General features: G+C 40.8%; 1 protein-coding gene across 1 annotated transcript in view; it reads left to right on the top strand.

Annotated features, from left to right (window-relative positions):
• Nucleotides 1–864: 864 nt before the first annotated feature.
• MYOZ1 (myozenin 1) overlaps nucleotides 865–12919 on the top strand; it is an 82727-nt gene continuing 70672 nt past the window's right edge. Inside the window, exon 1 of the mRNA XM_033940047.1 lies at nucleotides 865–1010. The gene's annotated coding sequence lies outside the window, so the exon portion shown is untranslated. The remainder of the gene's footprint in view (nucleotides 1011–12919) is intronic.

The raw sequence follows: 12919 nt of genomic DNA, 5'->3' as shown, positions 1-12919 counted from the left end.
CTGAATTTAATTTGAGCTTAAATTGTGGCATCCAGACATTCATCTGTTGCATTACGGCTTCAATTTTTAACTGCATTCATGACATCCTGTTTGCCTGTCTTGCCTGTTTAGATTGTAAGCTCTTTCGAGCAGGGACTGTTTTCTTACTCTTTGTGACTCTGTACAGCGCTGCGTGCGTCTGGTAGCGCTATAGAAATAATTAATAGTAGTACCTGAGCTAATTGGTTAGTGCATGGATAACGCAGGAGCCTTTACTGCCTACAACATAGGTGGCAGTACATGCTGCCATAGTATTTTTTTTTTAAATGCCTACATGCTAATGGCAACATTAATGCACAGTCAGAAATGAACAACAGAAAAAGGTCATTTCTTTTTGGCTGTGGTAAAAATGGCCTTAGTGCACAGGAAAGGCCCACATCATTCATTCATTCATTCAATCTTTTAGTCTGTCTTCCCAAAAGAGCTCAGAACGGGTTATAAATCAGGTACAAATAATGTCCCTTTGTCTTCTGAGCCAAGTCTCCCTGTGGCTGTGACTATGAGAGACATCTCTTCTTTCCGGATCTGGTGCCTTATGATGATTCTGTAAAATTTAGGAGTGTGAAACAAAACCGAGATATTGTATGGCTCAGAATCCTTGGAAGGCAGTCCTCTGACAATATATGCAATTCTTGTAAACTAATTAAATATAGTGTATAAAAATCTAAGCACCTAACTCTACCTATTTAACATTGCCTATAACTTGCTAAGCTTTTTTTTTTCTTCTTTCCTATTCTGAGCTGTTGCTATCTGAGACCCCCCACACTCCTTTTACTATTAATAAACTCCAGGATGCCTCTGCAAGCAACCTTCAGGAGTCAAATTTTGCTGCAATTTGCATCAGCACTTTGTACTGTGCAGACTCCCCTTTCACCAACTCCTTCCTCCAGGATCCTAAACTTCAGCCTACATTATACACGGGAACCTTCTCCAGGCTGATCTTTCTGAGCACCCCCATACTCTGCATTAAGGTAAGTGCTTTTCTGTAACTGGAGTAGTGAACTGGTACATTAGAATAAGAAAATTGGAGATGAGGAAAGAAGGGATGATGCTGGTGTGGGTGGGGGGGGGGGCGGGGTGAAAACAAAATTAAAAAAAGGTGAACATGATTTTATAATTTCTAAAAAGCAGTTTAACCTGAAATATAGTGCAGACATTCTGCTGAGGTTGCAGAATAGCTCCAAGCAGGCGATGTGCTCAGGGTCTGTATTCCAGAATGCTGCCTGGGTAACCAGAGCCCTCTTATGAGCTTCTGGCTTGCAGCTCTCTACTAGGGGCTTCTTCAGACTCGGAGGAATTCCTTTTTTATTTGTTTTTTTCAAACTCTTCCGGTTTTTTTTCTTTATTTCCCTGCAAACTGAAGATTTTGATAATCATTTGTCTTCTTTCTCAATGGGGTGAGGTTTCATGGGTTCAAAGCTCAAAAAGAATGGGCATCTTTTTCCACTGAAAATTCCTTTGCCTTTTGAAACCATGTCCTTGAAGGTTCCTGGAATATACAGTAAAATAGTACTGGCTGACAAACAATGAAATTCACCAAAGGAGTTTGTTGATGCCCATTGTCTTTGTCAAATGGCTTTTCTGCAGCTTGACTCCATCACCTTAATCCTGAAAATTTTGCCCCCCCCCCTCAACCACTACACACACACACAATCCAAGCCCCAAACTCAAATATGAGCCCAGTTTTTTTCATCTCCCCCCATCCTCAGCTTTTACTCTCATCTCCCTCCCTTCCTCCATGTCCTCAGCCATCAATCTCAAACCCCGTTCCTTCATCCCTGACCCCAGACATCACTCTTGACCCCCTTCCCACCCTCCTTTCCCCAACCATCAATATCAGCTTCCTCCTTCATTCTTTGCTCTAGCCATCACTCTAAACCTACTTCCTCCATGCCTATCTCCAGCTATCACTCTTTCTTAATCCTCTTCCTTCCCCAGCAATCAATGTCACAACGCTCCACCTCAACTCCAGGCCCCAGCAACCATTATCACTGAAGCTGACTTCCTCTGCCTCCTCCAATAAGGCCTGTGAATGATAGGTTCTCCTTCCCCTGGTGCAGCCCATTCCCTCCCACATCTTCTGTAGTGTGGCTCTCAAACATTTATCAATATGGCACCTACCTTCTTCCCTTATGCTTCCTAATGCAATGCAATGTACACATGTACACATGCACACACTGCCCACCATATGGGCCCTGATTCAATGTTGCCTAAGAAATTGCAATGTGTGCTCCGATGTGGCACTAAGCGTAGTTCTATAAAAGGCGCACTGCATAGAGTCTCAGTGCCACTTAAGTGGCCCTAGGTGTTGCTAGGCATCCTAATTTTCAGGCGCACAATATTTAGGCCATGGCTTTCTTGGCCTAAATGCATATGCCTAAGTCAAAAACATGTCCACGTTCTACCCCTAACCACAACCACTTTTAAGTAGATACTTTGGACTAGGCGCCTAATTTTTATAGAATCCTGTTTTTCAATTAAGTCCAATTAATGGCAATTATGAGGTGCAAATTATTGGTGCCTATTAATCAAATAAGTTAGGCGCCAACATTGTCGCCGAAGTAGGCACCTAACTTTAGGTGAACTTTATAGAATTTGCCCCATATGAATTATTTTAGAAAATGCTCTATCTTTTGGATCAAGTAGCTTTCTGCTATAAGGGAATAAATTGAAAAAATCTGCCACTGAATGAAGAAAATTGTACCAAATTGGAATTACCTGAAGACATATGTAAGCTGTGAAGATCACATAGGGCCCTTTGGTTGAAAAAGGGATCCAGGTGTCTGAAAATATCATGTCCAATATCATTGGATCACGCATTAATTCATTTACAAAAATTTCAAATGGTTTCTCCAGGATCAACACAAGTGCTAGAACTCTTTAAAAATATTAATCTAATATTATATACTGTATTGCAAAAAAATAAAATAAAATAAAAACCTTCCCGCTTTGTTTTACTAGAAAGTTTTGAGTTTGTACTTACTCATAGCTGGTGATATATTACCGGGCAGTTACTCAATCAGAAATGCACATAACTTTATAAGGCTGTTGCTGAGAGCTAGGTACAGGGTGTTAGAAGAAGGGTGTTATAAAGGAACCAAGTTGGGTCAGGAACTGGGGCACAATTGTAAAGAGCCATAAGGGTAGTAAAGTGGAGAGGTTATTCATTTCTTGGAAAGGGGTTTTTATAGTGGAAGACATAAATTTCAATGGATGGCAAAAGGCTTAAGGAACAACTGATTTCCAAGCCGTGTTAAGAAAAGATGGTTCACCGACACATCATGCAGAGTTTATTATAAGAACGCCAGCTGAGCCAAGTAAAATGTCACAAGGAAGTGCATTAGTCATTGGAGATTTCAACATAAAAGTCACTGCCACAGGAGTATGGTGAAACTGTAAAAAGCATTCTTCTACACCTGAAATTACTCCCATTAGATGGCATGGATGCGGTGCAATGACAAATGTCCTTAAAATGATAATTATTGTTCATTGGAAGGATCCTCATGGGGCTTGCATAGGAAACAAGAGAGGTTTATGTGGCATAACTAACAAATGACATTTTTGCATAATTCAAATTGCAATTGAAACAAGCATTTGGCTTCTCGGTTTCTCATTCCGTTATCGGTGTAATTCCTGGGGACATATTAGTGTTTGCAGTTATTTGTAAGTGTCCCCCTGCTTAGTTATGTGCTCTGTTATAAATCTAAGCATAAATAAGTGATGCTATGCTGATCCTTATTTAAATTAACAGCTGTTACTCTGTTTTCCAGTTTGAGTATTACAAAGTTCCCTGTAGTTTGCAGTGGAACAGTCCAACTGCCGTTCTACAGCACATATTGGCTTTGCGAGAGAGCTGGTAAAAGGGGGCGTGTGTGTGCATGTGTGCTCATGTGTGTGCGTATGCATCAGCTATTCGAGCCATCTGATTAATGGAATGCCACCTGGGTTTTTTTTATCAGAGCCTCATGCAGATATCAAAACGATGGCTAAAAGGCATTAATACTGGGTGAACTTGAAAAATTTTTTTAATGTAATTTGCCCCTAAAAAGGTGTTTAATTATCATCACCAAAGAACCTTACAGAAAATAAGGTAAATGAAAAAAAAATTAGATAAAATAGAGACCAAGATAATTGGTCTAAACAGGGAAGAATTAATTCTATGGTAGGTCCTAGGCCCCCAAATACACTGAGCTCCTGGCCCTGCCACTCTCTGGCCCTGCCCCCTCCATGCTCACATGGGCCTACCCCCCCAACCTGTGCCCCCCTATGTCCCTCCTTTCTTGAGAGTGTATTTTTGCATCCAAGTGGCATCTCCTTCTTTCTTCATTATTCAATGCAACTGAATTCCCAGTCTTCAAAAGGCCGCAGGCAACGGTTCCTACACGCTGACAGCGGCTGACTCAGAAGCTTTCTCTCTGACGCAAAATCCCAGTGTCAGAGGAAAGGTTTCTGAGTCAGCCACTGGCAGCATGTAGGAATCGCTGCCCATGGCCTTTGAAGAATGCAAGTTCAGTTGCACTGAATAATGAAAAGGGCAGGAGTCAGTACCTGGATGTTTGGAACCAAGGCCGGAGGCAGGTACACTGATGTCATCGGAGTAGGCAGCATACTGGGCTCCATTGAACTCTTCGGGCCAGAGGCACATGCCTACTTGGCCTACCCTTTCATCTAGCCTTGGATCTAAAATGTACAGCACTGCGTATGCCTTTCAGAGTTCTTTAGTCAGTGATTCTCTACCCAATCCTCAGTGCACACTCGTCTTGTCAGGTTTTTAGGATATCCACAATATACATTGGAACCTTGGTTTACAAGCATAATTCGTTCCAGAAGCATGTTCGTAAACCAAATTACTCGTATATCAAAGCGAGTTTCCCCATAGGAAGTAAGGGAAACTCGCTTGATACGTTCCCACCCATCCCCACCCCCTGAGGCCAGCGGCGCTGCTCCACCCCCCCCCACGAGAACCAGTTTCGCTCCCCCCGCTCGCGAACCAGCCCCAAACAGCATTCAATCTTATCCCCCTATCTGGCACCGAGAATCTCGGAGAGAGCAAGAACCAGAAGGCCTTGAGCATACGCAGATGCTCAAGGCCCAGGCAAGAGGCAGGGGTGCCGGTTCACGTGGGGGGGGGGGAGCGATGCTGGTTCTCGGGGGGTGCTCTCAAATCGAGTCAACGCTCGGTTTGCGAGACAAGATTTGCGAGAATGTTTTGCTCGTCTTGCAAAACACTCGCAAACCACGTTACTCTTAAACTGAGGTTTGACTGTATATTCATCAAACTTAAAAACAGCTATTAGATATTTAATACAAACAAGTATTATCTTAATCAATTCAATTATTTTAATATTATTAACCACAATTCATCTCATATCTAAAATCCACAAATAGGCAAGTCTTACCTGATAGCCTTTTAGCAACATCGCTTACAAAAGTGTTAAAAAGAACAGGCCCAAGAACTAAACCTTGAGGCACACCACTGGTAACATCCCTTTCCTCAGAGCGATCTCCGATGACCAGTCCTTCACTTTAGTGTCTATACCAAGGACACTCAGTTTATTTATTAGATGCCTAGAACACTGTCAAAGGCTTTGCTATAATCTAAATACAACACATCTAGCACACTCTTTCTATCCAATTCTCTGGTCACCCAGTTATAGAAATTAATCAGATTTCTCTGACAAGACCTGCCTCTAGTGAATCCATGTTGCCTCTGGTCCTGTAATCCAATGGATTCCAGAAACATCACTATTCTCTGTTTTACAAGCATTTCTATTAATTTACAAGTCAGATTTACCGGCTTAAGTTCCCTACTTCCACTTTTATGGAGAGGGACTACATCTGCCCTTCTCCAGTCCTCCGGTACCACCCCTCCCTCTAGAGAAGGATTGAAGAGGTCAGCCATGAAAGTCATCAGAACTTCTCTAAGCTCCTTCAGTACCCTCTGATGTAAACCATTCGGCCTCATCGCTTTGTCTACCTTTAGTTTAGCTAGTTCCTCATGAACACAGTCCTTTGAAAATCAAACAGGGTCTACCACACCTTCATCCCTATTTCCGTTTGTCTTCTGCAGTCCCACCCCTGGTGCTTCAGCTATCACATCTCTCCCTACACCCCTCATTGTGAACTCCACTCATCATGTAAGTTGCTCTTATATATGCCAACTCTTGACTCTGCATTTTTCTACACTGTGGGGATAATTCTTTAAGTAGCCTACTAGATTTAGGCAGTAAATGCACACATAAATGCCAGTATAGTATTCTAATCATTTATGCATGTATGTGAGCATAAATGCATATTAAATTACAATAAATGTGCTAATCTATAAGTATGCACCTATCTTTGATGGTGCATACTTTGCAGGTGGGCGTCCAGGTGGGCAAAGTCTGGATAGGGATACACTTAAGTACTTACTATGGAGACCATATCTGGCGAAAGACGTAAAAAGACTTGAGGCGGTCCAAAGGAGGGCGACGAAAATGATAGGAGGCTTGCGCCAGAAAACGTATGAGGAGAGACTGGAAGCCCTGAATATGTATACCCTAGAGCAGGGGTGTCCAACCTGTGGCCCGAGGGCCGCATGCGGCCCAGTGAAGTATTTTGTGTGGCCCCAGTCGAGGGCAATGTAGTGTTTTCCTCTGCTGCCCCCTGGTGTTTACAGTCTTGCCTGCTCCCTCCTCTGACTTGCTGCAGTGTTTGCATGTTTGTGCGGCCCCAGAAACATTTTTTTCAGCCAATGCGGCCCAGCGAAGCCAAAAGGTTGGACACCCCTGCCCTAGAGGAAAGGAGAGACAGGGGAGATATGATTCAGACATTCAAATACTTGAAGGGTATTAACGTAGAACAAAATCTTTTCCAGAGAAATGAAAATGGTAAAACCAGAGGACATAATTTGAGGTTGAGGGGTGGTAGATTCAAAGGCAATGTTAGGAAGTTCTACTTTATGGAGAGGGTGGTGGATATCTGGAATGCGCTCCCGAGAGAGGTGGTGGAGAGTAAAACTGTGACTGAGTTCAAAGAAGCGTGGGATGAACACAGAGGATCTAGAAGCAGAAAATAATATTAAAAATTGAACTAAGGCCAGTACTGGGCAGACTTGCACAGTCTGTGTTTGTATATGGCCGTTTTGTGGAAGATGGGCTGGAGAGAGCTTCAATGGCTGGGAGGGTGTAGATGGGGTGGAGTAGGTTTTAACGGAGATTTTGGCAGTAGGAACCCAAGCATAGTACCGGGTAAAGCTTTGGATTCTTGCCCAGAAATAGCTAAGAAGAAAAAATTAAAAAATTTAAATTGAATCAGGTTGGGCAGACTGGTTGGACCATTTGGGTCTTTATCTGCCGTCATCTACTATGTTACTATGTTACTATAATTTACAAATATATCTCCCCAATCTAAGCATAAACATTCATAGCAGTTCTATGGCTGGCATAAGTGCTTACATATAAAAATATACATGCATATTTATACTGGTATGCTAATATTCTATACAGAACTTTAGATGCCTACTTTCCATTTTAAGGGCTCCTTTTACTAAGGTGAGCTAGTGGTTTTAGCGCGTGCGCTTAGCACGCACTACAATACCGCACGAGCTAAATGCTAACACCTCCATAGAGCTTGCGTTAGTATTTTTCATTTAGCGCGTGGTTATTGCACGCTAAAAATGCTAGCGCACCTTAGTAAAAGGAGCTTTAAATATAGCCTTCTTACTACCTACAAAAGGGGCCCCTTTACAGAATTTCCCTCTGTATGCTTGGAATAGACTTTTTGAATTGATGTGTCATGATCTTTCTCTAGCCTTATTCGAATCCAGTCTAAAATCCACTTTATTGGGGGCTGCTCTTAAATTTTAAACCCTTGTTAGTTTAACCATTTTCTTAATAAAGGAATTTCTGAAAGTTTTTTTGTCCTATATATTGTCTTGACTCGATTGTGTACTCTTGTCCTACATCTAGTAGTGTTAGAGAAATAATAAATAATAGTAGCATTATGTTTGCTAATGTTGTGTATAAGGGAGGAGCCAGTTCCAGATATAACACCCCCCCTCCTTTTTACAAAGCAATAGCTCTGAAGCCCTTTAATTTCCAATGTGCTTTGGTGCGATTACCGTGGGCCGCTGTATAATTGGCTTTGTAAAAGAGGGCCATACTATCTTACTATTAGGTATGGTCTTAAAAGTGACTGCTTCATACAATATTTTGGTTTGAAGTTTGTCATATCATTCAGTTTTCACTGTAAATTGGTAGAAAAAACTGTCTCATGGCACAGCAATATGGCTGACAACAGGATTTGAGCATTGCCTGTTTTTCCTTAGGAGGAGTAACCTATTGGGTTAGTGCAGTGGCCTGACAACCAGCTCCTTTTGACTCTGGGCAAGTCACTTAACCCTCCAATGCCCCATTCACAAAATAAGTATCTGTGTATAATATGTAAACCAAGTTGGTTGCAACCACAGAAAGATGGTATATCAAATCTCATCCCCTTTCCCTTATTGGGGGGGGGGGGAAGGAAATGCTCCAACTGAGGAGATAAGGAAGAACCCTCGGCTGCACCTTCTTTGGGTCCTATGATCATCAGTTTGGCTGAGATGCATGAAAGACAACTGCTGAGAGTGCCTGAGGAGTCGTTAAGGACAGCTCCCTTGGTTCTTGAAACAGCTTTAAGCCAATGCAATAGACAACCCTCCTCCTCCAAATCTTACATCAGAAATATCTGAAGAAGCCAGCATTACTGGCACTCTGACTTTTGCCAGAGCTCTTGATGTCAGCCCTGGAGACCAGGCAATTCTGGGTCACAACAACCTCTCTCAGTGATATTGGGGGAGAAACTAGATTGGAAACTAGAGCAGGGATCATGGAGGAGTCAACATCGTTGTTTGAATTTGCCTTTCAGGGTCTTGTTATAATATCCCTTGATTCAATAAGACTGCAATTTATTTATTTATTTATTTATTTATTCATTCAATTTTTTAGCCTGTCCTCCCAAAATAGCCCAGAACTGGTTACAATGAATATATTGGTGCATTAAAATTATAAGTAAGATAGGTACTTAGAAATTCCCTTACTGTCCCGAAGGCTCACAATCTAACTAAAGTACCAGGAAAAATGACAATTTGAAGAGTAATAAAGAAAGAAAATAGAGATAGAGGAAAAAAATAAGAAAATAAACATTCTAATAAGATTACAATGATCTAAAGGAATTTGAAAGGTTAAAAAGAGGGGAGATAGGAATAGATGCAGAGGGAGAACCGTTGAAGCAATAGAATTCTGGGGAAATTTAAATGAAATTTGAATGATAAAATAAAACAAAACAAGTGGTAAAACAATGAGTGAGATTAAAAAAATATATCATAAACTAAAAAGAAGTGAAAATAAAATCAAAACAGTCAAAACTGAAGTCCAGCTTGAACGGGCCCCCGAGCCAACCGTTGGTCCGATGGCCGGACTGCAGCCTTCTCCGTCGGCTCTCTCCACTGTCCTTATAATTCACATTAATGAATAAGCAGAATCAAGAATTTAAGTCAAAATAATCAGTACATTATCAAGAGAGTTAAAAAAAATTTCTTTGAAGGTTTGAAAGCTTTCTGAGACAAAGATACATTCTGCTCTTCAACGAAATGCTGCAATTATTAAGGATAATACTCTCATAATAAATTAGAGACAATTGAGAACATCTTGCAAAATTGAAATCTTTGAATAATCAATTTTCCCAAAAGTCCAAACATATCTCCCAGACAAATGTTAAGGAAATACTTTGTGGAAACATTAAAAATTCAAATGCTTCGCTACCAGAAGTTATTAAAGCTGATTATACACAAGTAAAGCCCAAACCTCAATCTTCTAATTAATCAATAAAAGCACTATTAGACGTGACTGAAATACTTCAGCAACACTAAGGCCTCCTTTTACTAAGGTGCACTAGTGTTTTTAGCGCACGCACATAATTACCACATGCTAAACCGCGTGGTACGCTTCTAGAATAACGCCAGCTCAATGCTGGCATTAATGTCTAGCGCGCGGGGCAATTTAGCGCATGCTATTCTGTATGTTAAGGCCCTAACGCACCTTAGTAAAAGGAGCCCTAATTGTTATTTTTAAAATTGTAAGTAGTCCAAAAAAGACTCCTAAGTATTTACAGTGGTACCTCGGAATCCGAACGCCCCAGAACTCGAATAACTTGGAATCCAAACTTTTTTTTTGTAGTAAATATTGTCTTGGTATCCGAACTCTACTTTGAAATCCGAACGCCCTGCACATTGTATGTATGTGTTTGTGCCCCAGAATCTGAATGCTGCTTTGGAATATTTGTTAATATTTTACCTTAAAATCCAGTTTATTTCCTGTTAAAATTTGAGTTTTTGGGACCCAAGAACGGATTAATCCAATTTCTATTATTTTCAATGGGAAAAATTGTCTTGGAACTCGAACGCTTTGGAACTCGAATGGGGTTCTGGAACGGATTAAGTTCAGATTCCAAGGTATCACTGTATTTCTACATAAAGATTCTGCTTTTTGAGGTCTACAGATGTGTATATTTCCTGATGTAGACCAAGTCACACAGAACAGACAACCGTTCCTCCTCTTGCATCTAAAGTTTTTACAAATATTTGTGAAAATGTGTTGTGAAATATAAGGCTACAAAGCGATGGAGGGGGGGGGTGTTGTTTAGGAATGTGTAGGAGAGTATCAAAGTACAAAAGTACCAAAAGACAACAAAAAAAGCACCAAGGACCATCCGGAATCAGGGAAAAACTTTATGCCTGCCTCAGGGGTCAAATACATAATAATAATAATAATTTTATTTCTTATATACCGCTATACCATAAGTTCAAAGCGGTTTACAACAAGATACATGCAATGAGAGTATGAGATGTTTACAACAAGATATATAAGTTCAAAGTGGTTTACAACAAGATACATACAATGAGGATAAGAGGTATAATGGGAAGAGAAAATAACTTTCAGGGATACAAAATTACAAATGGAAGAGACCCAAGTTGGTTTGAATCAAAAGAGTGTCTGACAGAGATAGGGGTGCGGGGGAAAACAATTTGGGGTGGGATGCAATTACAAATGGGAAGAGCATGAGTTAATCTAAGATCAAGAGAAATTGGTGAATGGGAGAGATGGCTGTGCGGATGGGACTAAAATTGGGATCAGTATGTGTTAAAGAGACGGGTCTTCAGTGATTTTCTGAAGTCAGCGTATGAAGCGGCCTCGAGTTTGGGTTTTACAAGCCATGTGTTCAGTTTGACTGCCTGGAATGATAACATTCTGTCAAGGAACTTCTTGTAGTGACATGATTTCAGAGATGGGTAATTAAAGAGATTTATTCTGTGAGAGCTCTTATTAGAGCAGTTGAGGATGAATTGAGAGGCGAGGTAAGTTGGTAGCATCCCAAAGACCGCATTGTAGCTGATGCAGGCAAACTTGAAGAGTATTCTGGATTCCACCGGTAACCAGTGGAATATATGGAAGTATGGGGTGATATGTTCCCATTTTTTTTAAACCAAAGATGAATCGGACTGCAGTGTTTTGAATTAATCATAGCTTGTGAAGTGTCTTCTTATAAGCTCCCAGATATATAATGTTGCAGTAATCCAGCGTACTCAAGATGGATGATTGTACAAGCAATCGAAAGGATGATTCATCGAATAATTTTTTGATGGTGCGTAGCTTCCATAGGACTGATATACTTTTTTTTAACATTAGATCTATATGCTTTTCCAGGGTTAGGTGTTTGTCAAGGGTAACTCCTAATATTTTTATAGTTTGGTCAATTTCGTAATCTCGGCCATTCACGTGAATTGTGTTATCTTTTATCTTTTCTTTGGGAGATGCCAGGAAAAATTTAGTTTTTTCTGTGTTCAGTTTTAGTTTGAAGGCCTTCATCCAAAGCTCTATTTGATTTAGGGTATTGGTTAGGAGATTAATAAAGTCTGACGACAGACCGGTTAGTGGTAGCACTGCAGTGATATTGTCATCGTAAATGTAAAAGTTGAGATTTAGGCTTTGTAGCAGGTGTCCCAATATGATAAGGTAGATATTGAATAGGGTCAGAGATAGCAGGGGGCCCTGGGATAGCCCGCAGTTGTTAATCCAGCTGAAGGAGAATTTGTCTTCTTTGAATACCTGATAGGATCTGAGCTCGAGGAATCCCTGGAACCAGTTGTAAGTATTTCCTGTGATGCCTAAGGATTCTAAACAGTTCAATAAGATGGTGTGGTCAACTAGGTCGAAGGCACAGTTTTGGTCCAGTTGCAGAATCATCGCACTGGTGCCTTGACTGAGAAGGGAATGTAGGTGGTTTAGGAGCGAGGCCATAATTGTTTCGGTACCGAAGCCGGGTCTGAAACCTGATTGGTTATTATGCAGTAAGTTGAATTTGTCTAGATAGGTATTTAGTTCAGCGTTTACCAGGCCTTCCATTAATTTGGCAGCAAGAGGGATGTTTGCGACAGGTCTAAAATTGGTTATATTGTTGGATGTTTCTTTGGTGTTCTTTTTAATAGGAGTTATTAGAATTTGACCCGAGTTTTCTGGAAACTTGCCAATGGATAATTGTAGGTTGATCCAGTTTAGTAGTTTGGCTTTGAAGTTGATAGGAGTCCAATCTGCAATATGATTTGGCGTACTTGTTGTAGAACTTGTTGAATGTTTGCCAGTCATTCTCCTTGATGTTGGACCAACTCATGTCGGCTTTAGATGCATCTGGGTCGTGGGGGATGACGTAGTCCCAGTGGGAGTCTTGAGTGCTTGATAAATCATGTCTTAATTTTTTTATTTTTGAATTGAAAAAATCGGCTATGTCGTCTGCTGTAACTGTGGATTCTTCTACCGGGTTCGTGTAAGGGTAAGTATCGTACAGGTCATTGACTAGTTTAAAC

The sequence above is a fragment of the Geotrypetes seraphini genome, chromosome 4, assembly GCF_902459505.1.
Source record: "Geotrypetes seraphini chromosome 4, aGeoSer1.1, whole genome shotgun sequence".
NCBI classification, from domain to species: Eukaryota; Metazoa; Chordata; class Amphibia; order Gymnophiona; family Dermophiidae; genus Geotrypetes; species Geotrypetes seraphini.
This window is presented reverse-complemented; position numbering and strand designations above follow the sequence as displayed.